The sequence below is a fragment of the Nannospalax galili genome, unplaced genomic scaffold, assembly GCF_000622305.1.
Source record: "Nannospalax galili isolate Female #2095 unplaced genomic scaffold, S.galili_v1.0 scaffold169, whole genome shotgun sequence".
In the NCBI taxonomy this organism is placed as follows: domain Eukaryota; kingdom Metazoa; phylum Chordata; class Mammalia; order Rodentia; family Spalacidae; genus Nannospalax; species Nannospalax galili.
In genome coordinates, this window is record NW_008360327.1 from 795,491 (window position 1) to 809,951 (window position 14,461).

Consider the following 14,461-nt stretch of genomic DNA (forward strand, 5'->3'; position numbering starts at 1 on the left):
GCTGTCCTGGAACTTACTATGTAGACCAGGCTGGCCTTGAACTCACAGAGATCCACCTGCCTCTGCCTCCCAAGTGCTGGGACTACAGGCGTGCGCCACCACGCCTGGCTTCACAGCCAGATTTTTAAAAAATTAAATTAAATAATATACCTTACTTAACCCAATACGTCCAAAATATTATCACTTAAATAGGTTATAAAAAATAAGGCCGAGGCAATGCATGTAATCCTATCACCAGGAAGGCTGAAGTAGGAGGATCCTGAGTTTGAGCTCTATGATGAGACAAAACAAAACAAAAATGAATGAGTTATTTACATTCTTTTTTGCATACTAAGGTTTTGAAATCCACTCAGTGCATACTTCAGATTGGATGAGCCACATTTCAAATGCTCAAGAGTCACATGCAGCCAGTCACACTGGATTGGACAGCACAGCTCTGGAGTGATAGCAAGGCATTAGCTCATTTCAGGTCCATCCCTGTCCCTCCATACTGCACAGGTGGACACCTCTCGGGTTCCTGGGTGATCTGGCCTCAGGTTGGGCTCCCCAGGACAGGAAGAAGGGAGGGGCCAGGACATCTCCTTTCCTCCCAGACTCCCTTCCTCCTTCTAGAGGCATTACCAAGAGGGACTGGGCCTTCTTCACAGCTCCAGTCTCATCAGCTAAGCTTCTACACATGACCTTGACCCTGGCCTCTTGCACTCTTGCAACACCATCTCTTCCCTTGGGCCTCATGTTAAGAGGTGGTAAAAGTTACCTACAGGTGCTAATTTCTGGTAGTTTAGATTCTTAGCTCTTTTATCTGGATAACCAATTCTCAGGATTATATACCCTAGGAATATAATTACAATCTCAAGGCATCTCTCCCAATGAATTGCTTAATTAAGAGAGAGAGAGAGAGAGAGAGAGAGAGAGAGAGAAAACCCCTCAGTCACTACTTTAAGTGAGCAAGATCAGTATTGTCAGTAATGGAATGTATTAGCACCACAGTGTCTAACATGGCATGCTGAGCAGAGCACATCACTTTTGAGGAATTCTTCCAATGCCCAATCTCAATGTGATCATGAGTCACACCAGACAATCTGGATTAATGAATTTTCTCCAAAATCACTGAGGAATGTTCATCAAAAGTGTGAAGACTGTGTAAGGAGGGGCTGGAGAGATGGCTCAGCAGTTAAGAGCACTGGTTGCTCTTGCAGAGGGCCTAGGTTTGAATCCCTGCACCCACATGGCTAACAACCATCTGTAACTCCAGTTCCAGGGGAATCCAATACCCTCTTCTGACCTCTGTGGGCACTGCATGACACGGGTGCACTTATACACATGCAGGTAATACTCTCTCTCTCTCTCTCTCTCTCTCTCTCTCTCTCTCACACACACACACACACACACACACACACACACCAATAAAATATTTTTTAAAAAGATTGTGTAAGAAAAGGAAAACTCAAAGTAAGAGCTGACTCCTTTTCCTCTGTTTGTTGTTTTGGGTCAGAAAATGCCCAAGTTTCTTAGAGTGGGATTTTCACCCTTAATTTCTGTTTCTCTTATACAACTGTATTGTATGAAATTCTTGAATCAATAAAATTTCTCTTAAACTTACAAAAAAGGAAAACCCAAGAAAGTACCACAGGTTGGAGAACAGGGTGACATGAAAATTAAATGCAAATTTGGATTTCAAAACAGAGAAAGGACGTTAGTGAAAAAACTTGAACTGCAAATACAAAGTTTCTACTTGATAACATTGTTCCACTGCTAATTTCTTCATTCTGATCCTTGTACTATGGTTCTGCAAGATGTTCCTATTATGGGGAGCTGGGTGACGGGGAATACCTGGAGCTATTTCTACATCTATAAGTCTATATAATAGACTATATTATGGCTATAAGTCTAAGATAATTTCACAAAGCAATAAGTAACATACATGAATACACAGATATGCATTGTATGTAAGTACACATATAATATATACATATATTTGTAAGTATGTGCACCTCTACATTTGAGTAAAGCATACACATATTCACACGCATGTGGGTCTGTGGTGTATATATACATATATGGTATATATATGTATATATATATGTTTAAATCACTGTAAGAACAATCTCTCTGCTTTATATATTAGCATGTTTTCTCCTCTCCTAAGTGGAGTCTGGCTGAGGCTGACAGGGTGGGGATAGCCAAAGAGTAAGGTGACTTTTAGCTTCCCTCCTTCAAGGAATCCCAGATACTAGCCCCAGCTGTACTACGTGGATGTGACATCCCATAGAGCAGTTACTTTTATGGAGACAAACCTCCTCCTTGGGAGTCTCTACACATATCTCTGTGTGACCTCATCACCTGGTAAGCTGTTCCAGACTTAGCAAGATAGTTCTGCTTTGTTCCTTAAGTCACTTCCTAAGCACCTTCCAACAAAGGGCATGCTCTCATGAGTGGTACAACGTGTCCACCAGCAGCAGTGCAGACAGAGATAAGGATGTAAGGCAGGAATAAGGAAGGACATGGTCTCTAGAGGGCCTGGGAGTGGAGGGACATGGGTGGCCTATGGGTGGACTCAGGGTTCCCAGAGAAGAGTGATCTGGAGTTGGTACAATTACAAAGGCACTGGGCAGCTTAGAGGTGCACTATCACTGTCAGGACAGAAGTCAGTACAATCTCCTCCATGGGCAGGGTCCAGAGCTCCCTCTAGGCAGTACTTCTATAGAGCAGCTAGGGATACAGACTTAACCCAGCAGGGAGTAAGTTAGAGCCAGGTTCCATGCTTGATTTCATAGTGGTGATAGAGATGGAAATTAAGAAAGGGATCTACGGCATGGGGGATAGGCAGTGAAGAGGGTGCTTCATGCTGGGGAAGGCGATGAGAGTCCATAGAACCTCTCAAGACCAGTGAGACTGACATGGGCCTTGGCTCTGGTAGGAATAGGGATTGTGGTTCTGCCTGAGCAGCCTTCTCCCTTGATGGGAACCATTAAGGATGAATGATCAGCTAATCACCTACTGGGCTTATGGTGCACCCATTCAAATGGCCCAGCCATGCAGTAGCCCTGGGAGTCTTTTCTATACAGCTGCCAGAGTCACTGAAACAGGGAGGCATGCTTCTGCCCTGGTTCTCAAAGCCCTGGGGAACTTCCCTCCAAAGCTCCTCTGGCCTGTGGCAGAATGTTCCTCTCAGTATTTCCTTTCTTCTCGTGTTGTGGCTCCTACCTTCTGCACCCTTTGCCCCTCTGAGATACTGCCCAAGCTCCATTCAGAGTCCCCTGAACCTAGCTAGATCTGTTGAGATGGCTCTGGAATGGGGTAGGCCCTCCCCTATCAAACACTTAGCCATAGGTCTGAATGCTCTCACACAGAACATCTGTCCTTCAGGGCAAATGGGCTTACAGCTGGAACCTCCTGAACATGAAAGTCTTCTAAGGGATTGGGGAAGGGGTGTCTGCAAAAAAGGCTGGGCACATGAGAGAAACTGTACATATGGGAATAATGCACAATAATCAAATATACCACTGTAGCTTTAGACCTTCAAGCATAACTGATACATTTATATTCTAATTTAAAAATCTGGATCAAAGAGGACACAGAGCCAAGATCTAACAAACATATATATTGGCATATATTCTGAATTCAAAATATCTATTTCATCATTCTCTGCTCTTATCTGTACATTTTTAAATATTCAACAATAAAAACAATTACAAGCAGTTATCAATTCTTTGTACCCTAAAATGGGTAGCACTTTTTGAGCAGACTTTGGGAAGAATGGGGGAGGCCATGTGGCACTGAACACTAGAGAAGGAGGAATAAGGAGGTCATGGCTTAGAGAGATTAGAGAGGTAGGCTAATGATGCCAACGATAATACCTGGCAAAGCAACTTAAGGGAGGAAAGGTTTATTTTAGCTCATAGCGTCAAAGGATACAGTTCATCATGATGGGAAAAACATGGTAGAGTTCATGGTGGTATGCACATGTGGCTGGGAGGCCTCACATCTCAGAGGACCAGGAAGCAGAGAGTGGCTAGGAAGTGAAACCAGGCTATTAAAGCTCAAGGTCAACACCCTCAATGATCTACTTCCTCCAGCACAACTCCACCCACTAAATGTTCCACAACCTTCCCAAGCAGCAGCAGCAGCAGCAGCAGCAGCAGCAGCAGCAGCAGCAGCTGGTGACCAAGTGTCCAAACACTTGTGGAGCCTGTGGAGGACATTTTATATTTAAACCACATCACCATATGCTGAATCAGTATAGGGACAAAACACAAAAAACAACCAAACAAAAGCCCCCCAAAAGAGCAACTGATTAAAAAAAATAGCCCATAAACAAATTTATGCATAAATGGGAACTTACTACATAAGAAAGGAAAGCTGTTTGTTTGTTTGTTTGTTTGTTTTGAGACAAGGTTTTATGTAACCCAGGTTGGCCTCAAACTATTGATCATCCTAACCTCATCTCCCACACGCTGGGATTACAAGTATGTGTTACCACAAGTAGATGATAAGGACAGAATTTTACATCAGTGGGAAGGAGAGGCTCATCAATAACCACATGGAAGAAGAATTATTCTACATGTCTACAGTGCTCCATCCCTGGTAAACACATTCTAAGTTGACTGAAATTCATGAGATGGGTTCAAACTATATCAACTTTTAAAATTTCTACGTATTAGACAGAAGGAGTGGTTAACAAAAAAGACATCTGAAGGGCTATTTGTGGACTGGATAGCCAAAGAATATATAAAGTCTTCATTTAAACCAAGACTTACTCTAAACCTGTTAACTTATCGACATTTCATCCTTGAAACTCTTATTTCTCCACTTGGCAAATGTGGGGACTGAGGCACAGTGTAATTAAGTAGTAATTTGTCCAGGATTATACCATCAAGAAGTGGCAGAATGAGCCAAGGGCATAAACAGATATTAATTCAAAGATCCAAGAAAAATGATTGATTCTAAATGTAGTATGTTAGTTAATTTTTTTCAACTTGACACAGACTAGAGACACCTGGGAAGAAGGAACCTTAACTGGGAAATTACTCTTATCAGATTGGCCTTTGGGCCTGTCTGTAGGGCATTTCTTTATTAGTTGATGTAAGTGGGCCCAGTCCTCTGTGGGCAGTGCTATTCCTGGGTAAATGGGCCTGGGCTGTATAAGTAGCTAAGCAAGTCAAAGGGAAGCCAGCCAGTGAGCGGCATTCTTCTGTGGTCTCTGTTTTAGCTCCTGCCTCAGCTTCCCTTGGAGATGAACTGTGATGTGGAAGTGTGAGACCAATAAACCCATTCTTCCCCATGTTGGTTCTGGACACTGTTTTTATCATAGTAACAAGAAAGCAAACTAGGACATGTAATGTATGACTTCAGATTCCCTCAATGTTCTACCCAGATTTTTAAAAACATTTTTAAATATATTTTAATTTTTTTAGAAGCATTTTATTACAGTTTAACATACTCAATAACAGTTTCCAGAGCAAAGATACATCTCTTTCAAAAGTGGTTATAAAATTTTTAGGTTCTCTGTTGAATTAATATAGTTATACAATATTGAACTCAGTATAAGCCCTGTAAGACATAAAATTGAATGAGTTTTTAACCTTTAGAAAAGATCTCCATTTCATTTTAAAATATACTGTTTCTTATAGAAAGACTCATTGTTTATTAGTAGAGGTGATAAGCATTACCACTGAAATCTATCCAGATTTTTTTATTTTTTATTTTTTGTTATTTGGTATGGTTTAGATATGAAGTACCCTCCCCAAACACTCAAGTGTTGAAAACCTGGTCTCCAGTTGTGTTCTATTCACTGAGAGGTCACTGGATCCTCAGGGCTTTGATCAAATGGTTAATTGCTTGGTAGATTCATACCATGATGGTGTTGCTGGGACTTGTGGTCTAGTTGGAGGAAGTAGATCACTAGGACTGTTCCCTGAAAAGTTTCTTCCTGTCTCCCTCTTTGATTCCTGGCTTCCACAAGGAGAGCCACTTTCCTCTGGTCATGCCTTTCTGCCATGATACTCTGCCTTGTCATAGGCCCAGAAACACGGAATCATGCAACTATGAAATGAAACCTATGCAATCCTGAAAATAAACCCTTCCTTCTTTAAATTACTTATGTCATATATTCCGCCACACAGATGAAAGAGACTAACACAGTTAAAAGGATAGTATAGGGAAAGCTGGTGAAACAGAAGGCCATCAGCTTAAATAATAATGCTAGACTAGTGCTTAGTTCCTATATGATGATTATGTAAGAAGTTGTTCTTGTTCTTAGGAACACACACTGAAGTGTTTAGGGATAAAGGGGTCTCAGGTCTGCAAACGACCCAGAGAAAAATCATGTGTATATGTATGTGCGTGTTTCCAACTTTTCCTTTAAAAGCAATATATGTATACATAACAAATATATAATTATATATTTAGAGACAAAGTAAAAATTGGGTATACTTAACAATTGGGGTAAAGGATAGTCAGGAAATATTTGTATTATTATTGGGGTTTTAATGTATATTTGAAATTATTTAAAAATGAAAAATATCGCCAGGCGTGGTGGCGCATGCCTTTAATCCCAGCACTCAGGAGGCAGAGACAGGCGGATCTCTGAGTTCAAGGCCAGCCTGGTCTACATAGTGAATTCCAGGACAGCTGGGGCTACAGGGAGACCTTGTCTCAAAAAGACCAAAAAAAAAAAAAAAAAAAAAAAAAAAAAGAGAAAAAAAAGAAAAATATCCAAAAGGTCATCTGACTCAAGACTTTATAACCAAGGGGAATCAGGACTAACCAGGGGCTAATTTGAAGGTTCATGTGCTAGGACCCTCCAATGTCTACTAAAAGACCAGAATTGTCCCTAGGCCCTGGAGGAGACCTTGACCTCCAGCGCACTAGTTCTCCTGTACTACTCAGCTCCTGCCAGGCCTGCCTCTGCCCTTCGGCCTCAATGTGGTCCACATCCCTACCCCAGAGCACTGAGCTGTGTCATCCCTCCTGCCTGGAGTGCTCTTTCCCAAGCATCCTCACTCTTTCACATGCAGATCTCACTTCAAATTTTCCCTCCAAAGTCCCCTTCCAACAGTCCTGCACTCTGTCTGTCCCCTAATAACTCTCACTCCAGAATACCTCTTCCATCATCCTATTTCCTGGCTTTCCTTCCATAAATCATGGGCTGCCAGGGTCAGGATCATGACTGGTTCTATTCTGACTTTGTCCCTAGAGCCAATCATGCCTCAATAAATAAATGCAGCTTGAATTACATTTTACTGCTTGGCCAACAGTTCATAGCAGAAAAAGAACAGATTTAAACAACTAACTACACTTTATCCTAAAAGTCATCATCTGACAATGTGTAGGCAGTCGTGCTAGATAAACAAGCAAGTTAAAACTTACACGCGCACTAGAAGTACAACTTGTAAAAGGTGACCAAGGGAAAAAATAGCATTATATTAGTTATTATCACAAAAGATAGTATTTTTCCCCAACTGTCTTTGTTTTTCTAATTGTTGCTTTAAAAGAAAAATAAAATTTAACATACTGAAAAAAGTGACAGTAAGTCAGTTAAAAAGTCTACACTCACAAGATAGGAAATGAAAATGACACAAAGTCCCAACACACTAGTGGCTATATGAAGAGTGGAATGGCCATTTTTGGGGAGCAATTTGGCCATCAGCATCTGCCTAAGAAATACTTTTATTTGTGCAGAAGGTAGCAAACCAACAGTGTGCACTGAAATGTCATGCATTTCCAGGGAAAATTTTACAAGTAAACTGAATTCCCATCACTAAGCAATGGACTAAATAATCCACACTACGAACTACTGGCAGCCAAGAAACAAGGCAGCATATGCACAGGTCTGGGAGAATCCTAGAGCATATGGGTAGGTAGAAACATAATTATTGAATAACATAGCCACAGGCTATGCTATATGATTTTGAAATAGTGTATCTAAAGGGAGTTTTTATGGTTGCTATTTGAATTCTTGTGTGCCACGCAAAGTTTAGGTATATAATACTTATGAAATTTTTAAAAAGCTAAGAAGGAAGTATCTAATGACTACCCAATACTCCAACACCCATGGTCTTATAAACTTACTTCTGTTAAGCCTTTCATGGTGGCCCACACTAAGCACTTCCTCTATAGAGCAAAGACAGCAGTGACAATGGATCCCAAGTTAGGAGAAAAATGCAGAAATGGGATGGCAAGCGATGAGGGAATGGTAGACAGGTGAACAGGGAGACAGAATGAAAAGAGGATTAGGAAGAGAGAGAAGGAAAACCACGAGTCAGGAAGTCACCAGAATGCTCACATCTCCTCCCACATATCTGCATTGCTGCAGTTTCTTTTAAAGAGTGTTTGGAATTTAGACAAAAACTCAAGACTTTCATATGCTTCCTAGCATCAAAAATACTGCAGGAAGCTACCTGCATGTTCTGTAGTTCTTTTTTTAAAAAATTATTTATTATTCTTATTTTATGTGTATGAGTATATTGCCTGCATTTATGTAAGTGTACCCATGTCATACAATGCCCAAGGAGGTCAGGAGAGGGTGTTGATACCCATGAAACTGGAGTTACTGATGGTTATTAGCCACCATGTGGAAGCAGGGAACTGAACCCGGGTCCTCTGCAAAAGCAACCAGTGCTCTTAACTATTGAGCCATCTCTCCAGCTCCTGTAGCTCTTAATTTGGCCTACTGATAAGATGTATCAGAAACTCTTCAGAATGCTGGTTCTTGGACAGGACTCCTATACTAAACTTCACCTACCCAGGGCTCAGGGACCATTGTGGAAGAGGGGGCAGAAAGATTGTAAAAGCCAGTGGGGGAGGTGCATAATCATGTGCAAACAGTCCTACAAGTCCCTGGGACCCTGCTCATATGATTCTATGGCAATGGTGTCAGCATACACAAGTCCCATGAAAACTCAGACAGACAAAAACCCAGCATAGAACTGGGGAAATGAACAGCAGACCCCAATCTTAGCTGAAGAAATATTGGCAACTAATTACTGCTAGGTGAGGAAGAGCTGATCTTCCTAAAACAAGGGACTCTAGATAGGCTGACTTGACCTCAGTGGATAGTGTCTGAGGACACTGACTTGACACAGTGGGCCTTAAAGCCACATCCCCACATTCTGTTCCAAGAGACACCAGCAAGAGGCATCTGGTCTTGGAGAAAGGAGACAGCCATGGCCCACTGGAAGTGTTAACACTAGTGGGATATCAGAGTCACATGGGTCTATAAATAGGTTAGTATTCAGGCCCCTTTTCATTTAACTGCATCTCTTCATAGGGCGTTTTCTAACGCTCTCTTGTGATTCTGTTTAGACATTTGCAAACTCTGCTCTAAAGTTTGCTGATAAATCACCTGGTCACCCACTAATATGAGAGGTGCCAAACATTTTCCACCATAGCATCTCAACCTCTCTTACATAGGGCTAATGGTCAATGAGGTTGAATTATATATTTTTTTTATATATTGACCACCTGACAGAGTAATCAGTCATGGTTTGTAACCAGCAGGGACTCAGAAGTAGGTGGGGTAGGGGTGGGACTCCAGGGCTAAGCAGGGTGGTTTGGCCATTTTCCAACTCTGCGCCTCAATTTCCCAAATGCAGAGCAGGGCTATAAGTCCCTCTTCTCCGGAATAAGGAGTAAGGATTTGAAATCCCTTAGAGAACAGGCAGTCTTTATTTTTTAAAAAGTTATTTTTAATTTTTTTTTTTTTTTTTGGTCTTTTTGAGACAGGGTCTCCCTGTAGCCACAGCTGGCCTGGATTCCTATGGAGACCAGGCTAGCTTTGAACTCACAGAGATCCACCTGCCTCTGTCTCCCGAGTGCTGGGGTTAAAGGTGTGTGCCACCATGCCTGGAAAAATGTGTCTGTGTGTCTGTGCATATGTATACCATGCATGTGCAGAGAACAGGCAGTCTTAAAATTGGTACAATTTTAGGGGTACAGTTTTAAAGGTGGTATGGGGGAGAGTTGGGATACTTCAAACATATATGTTTGTTCATTTTTCTTCGTTACTTTTCCTGTTGCTGTGATAAAATACTCTGGAAAAAGCAACTTACAGAAGAAAGGGTTAATTCTGGCTTTCAGTTCAAGAGTATAATCTGTCATAGCAGGGAAGTCAAGGTGACAGGAGCCTGAAGCAGCTGATCACATCACATTCACAAGCCAGAACAGAGAACAATAAATGCATAATAGCGCTCAGCTCATTTTCTCTACCTTATACAAACAAGTCTCCTATGATATATAATCATCTATCTATCTATCTATCTATCTATCTATCTATCTATCTATCATCTATCTATCATCTATCATCTATCTTCCATTTATGCATCCATATGGTATAGTTTGGCTATCTCTCAAAGTCTCATGCATTGAAGTCTTGGTCTCTAATGTAGTGCTCAAAGTCAAGACTTTTAGGAAGTATTTGGGGGTGCGGATCAAATTAATGAATCTGTTCATAACTGAGTGGACAAATGGGAGGTGGCAAAAATTGTGGCAGGTGGGATCTGCTTGGAGGAAGTAGATCACTGGAGGTGTCCTAGTTTGATTCTCTATTGCTATGATGAAACACTGACCAAAAACAACTTAGGGAGAAAAGGGTTTATTTCAGCTTACAGTATAGTCCATCATCAAGAGCAGGAGCTCAAGGCAGGAACCTGGAGGCAGGAACTGAAGCAGAGACTGTGGAGGAATGTTGCTTCCCCTGGCTCAAGCTCAGTTAGTTTTCTTATACAACCCAGGCCCACCTGCCCAAGGGTACATCAATTAGCCATTAAGAAAATGCCTCCCAGACATGGCCACAAGCCAATCTGATGGAGGAAATTCCTCAGCTGAGCTCCCTTTTCCCAAGTGTGTCAGTTTGTGTTGAGTTGACAAAAACTAACCAGCACACGAGGCTTGTTTTTGAAGAGGTGTTCTTCATCTCCAGCTTCTTCCTGTCTCTTTTTTTCCTGTCTGCCATGAGAGGAGCAGTTTTTTTCTACCACCTTCTCTGCCATGTTGTTCTACCTCACTGAAGCCCAGAAACAATGGAGCCAGCTGATCATGGACTGAAACATCTGACAGTAAAGTAAATCCTTCTTCAAGTTTTTCTGAGGCATTTTGTCACAGCAATGAAAACCACCTAATTATCTATGTATCTATCCATGCATCCACGCATTCATCTACCCACCCATCCATTTTTCTTTCTAGTTGTTGCTGGGTTAGGGACGGGGGAAGACAGTTGCACAAGCATCATGAGGCATTCCTAAATGTCAACTGTCATCTCTGACTCTAAGAAACAAAATTAATATCACCAATCGAAGAGCAACGACATTTTTCTCTACTCCCTCCTTTCTTAAATTTTCCAAGAACCTTAACAATTTTTCTCTCCCAGAAACATCAAAACACCACCAGATACAGGCAGACAGAGACATTCTTTGTGTGTTTTTTTGGTTTGGAATTCCATTTAAAGCAGTCATCAGATTAAATAAAAACAAGTAAAGTGCTTTAGCAGAACTACTTCCCACAAAACTGTGTCAATAGAGATTATGTTTTTTAAAGATGTGTCTGAGGAATATGTGTCTAATTTTGGTCTTGAGTAGAGTTGACCACCACAGTCTCTCTGGAGTTTATGCCCAGGCGTTTGTGGGTGTGGGGAGAAGGGAGGCAGGGCAAGTCCATCCTTCCTCAGGAGTATACTGACAGGCCTACAATCCTGCTCAGAAAACTTCAGAACATGAAAAAAGTTTAAGGAATGGACCCCACTGTCAGAAGTGGTGGTTTTCCCCAGTCAGCAAACCACAAACATCCATTTAAAGCCCCTCCAGAGGCCTGGCTACCCTGTCTCTGAGATTCCAGCATCCAAATGTGAACCAAGTCTTTATAAACAGGCAGCAGGATGAAGTGCTGGGCAACACTGCGGACATTCTACTACCTGTGTGCTCTCTCTGCCTCCCTCCTCTGTCTCTGTCTCTCTCAGGGCTCAGCTTCTACAAGCAGCAGGCCCTTCATTCCTAGTACCTCCCAATGACTGTTCTAGACACACAAACTCTACCATCCCCAAAGGTTTCTTATTAGGTGAGGCTTCCTGCCTTCCTTGGACTCTCTCCTTGCAAAAGCCCGTTTCAGCTGGATGAACCTTCCAAGAATGTCCTGCTGTGGGTCCCATTTCCACAAGTCAGGCAGGCAGTGCATGCCAAGTGCCTAAACAGCCCCATGGAGCCTATTCCTGGTGACATCAACTTGGGATGTTCCTAGGTGTCTACAACATTTGTTTACCTTTTTCCTTCCTTCCCTTAATAGTTAACTTTGATTTTGAACTTGACTGGGTTTAGAAATGTAGGAGATAAGATGCATCTCTGGGTGTGTCTATGAGGACATTTCCAGAGGCAATTAGATCATGAGAGCTCTGATCTAACAAATGGTCTAGTCTATTGATGGATTCAAATTCTGAACAGACTATTGGGAGGTGGTAGAACTGTGGAATGTGGGGCCACTGTGTGAATGTGTATGTGTGTGTGTGTGTGTGTGTGTATCCATCTGTCTCTGTCTCTGTGTGTCTGTGTCTCTGTATGTCTGTGTGTGTGTATGTCTGTGATTGTGTGTGTCTGTGTGTGTGTGTGTGTGTGTGTGTGTGTGTGTGTGTGTGTGTGTGTTTGTCTGTGTGTCTGTGTCCTTGGGGGCTGTAATCTTGCCCTGGTACCTTCAGTTACTGCTCCACTATGCTCCCTGTTAGCCACAATGTGAGCTGTTCTGTTCTACCATACCTTCTCCATTCCCCATCACAATGGACCAAAACTTCTGAAACTGTAAAAAAACAATCCTTAAGTTAAAAAAAAAATGTCTTTAGTGTTTGTATGTGTATGATGTATGTTTATGTGTGAATGTATGTGTGCACATTTACATGTGTGAGTGTGGGCACATGGGTGCTATGGCGTGTGTGCAGACATCAGAGGATAACCCTAAGTGTTGATCTTTACCTTCCACCTGATTTGAGACAAGTCTCTCTCCTTTTCTCCTGTTAGCCATCGTGTACACCAGGTTAGCTGGTCTGTAAGCTTTGGGGGATTCTCCACTCCTCAGATTGCCATAAGAGCCCAGCTTTATATGGGTTTTGAGGATTTGAACTCAGGTCCTTTCACTTCTGTGGCAAACCTACTGAGCCATCTTCCCAGCCCTTCTCTTAAGGTTTTTAAATTTAATTTAATTTTTTTTATGTCAAGTATCTCATCATAACGAAGCAAAAAGTAACTAACACACTACCAAACAGATGGAATTTCCCAGGAAATGTTCCAATCCATTCTGCCCACTTCCCCTTTCCAGGTCTGGTCATGATATTGCTAACTGTATAATATGATGGCTTAAATTAAGAAATGAAATTATACAAATGAATTAACAACCTTAGACATACTCCCAACACCTTGAACTTTTTTACAGATCACCCAGCCAACCCCCTACCATCTCACCATTCTTCTTAGATGTTGTTTGTTCATGGGCATTTAGAGAGCCAAGAGATGGTTCCAGTACCCGGAGCTGTGGGTCTTCTGCTGGCCTTTCCTTCTCCCTGACACACTCCTGGGCTCACTCCAGCCCCTTCCTTGCTAGTCCTTGCACCCTTCCACTTTTGACTTCAAACACTCCACTCCAAGACACCCCTCCTGGTCTTCCAGTTTGTTCTCTCTGGTTCTAGAACTCCAGCAATGTTTCAAGTCCTGGGACCTACAATCCATATGCCACCTGCCTCGGTGCCTACTCTACTCTCCTGGCTGGGCATTCAACTACATCACCATCCTCATTCCCTGGTCTCCCTTTTGCTCTCCTTCCACCTTAGTCCTTTCAGAGCTCAATGTTGGCTAAGACCACCTCCCTAACTCTGCACCAGCCCAGTGGTGGCTGAAAGTCCCTGGAGAAACCCCATAGCTCTGCCGCAGGTGTCATTTCATATGTGTGGCGACAGGCTGCTGGGGGGTGGATAGATGAGTGCTCTGCTCCCTCCTCTCATTCCTGAACCCTATATCTTACAACTATGCTGATAATGCTCCCGTTGGTTCTCACCACTCCAACACCCCCACGCTGCTTTCCCCCTTTAGCTGAGCTCCTAGTGGTGTTAACAGGCCTGGTCTTCCATCTCCTGCTGCTGCTCTTATCTACCTCCACCACTCCACTGGAACCTCTCTAGTCACAGACACCAGTGACTCAGCTGCTCAAAGATGCTAATCATCTTCTTGCATGTCCTAGCAGTAGTTCCTAAGGTTACCCACTCCTCTGCCCACTTCCTAAACACTTCCTTTCCCCAGAGTTCAGCACTGTACCTGTTCTGGCTTCCTTCCAGCCTCTGGAGCTCTCTTGCTGGCTCTTCCTCCTGTCCCATGTTTACAGGTATCTGTGACCCAGGCTCAGCCCTGCGCCTCCTGTTCATATGATCCCCTTCCCTTGGCCTCATCAGCCCGAGGTTTCTCCTCCTACTTGGGTCTTTGCTCCTCTTCTA

General features: G+C 42.6%; 1 protein-coding gene across 5 annotated transcripts in view; it reads right to left on the reverse strand.

Annotated features, from left to right (window-relative positions):
* Positions 1 to 14,461, reverse strand: part of Ctif (cap binding complex dependent translation initiation factor) — a 301,545-nt gene that overhangs the window by 214,408 nt on the left and 72,676 nt on the right. The window lies entirely within an intron of this gene.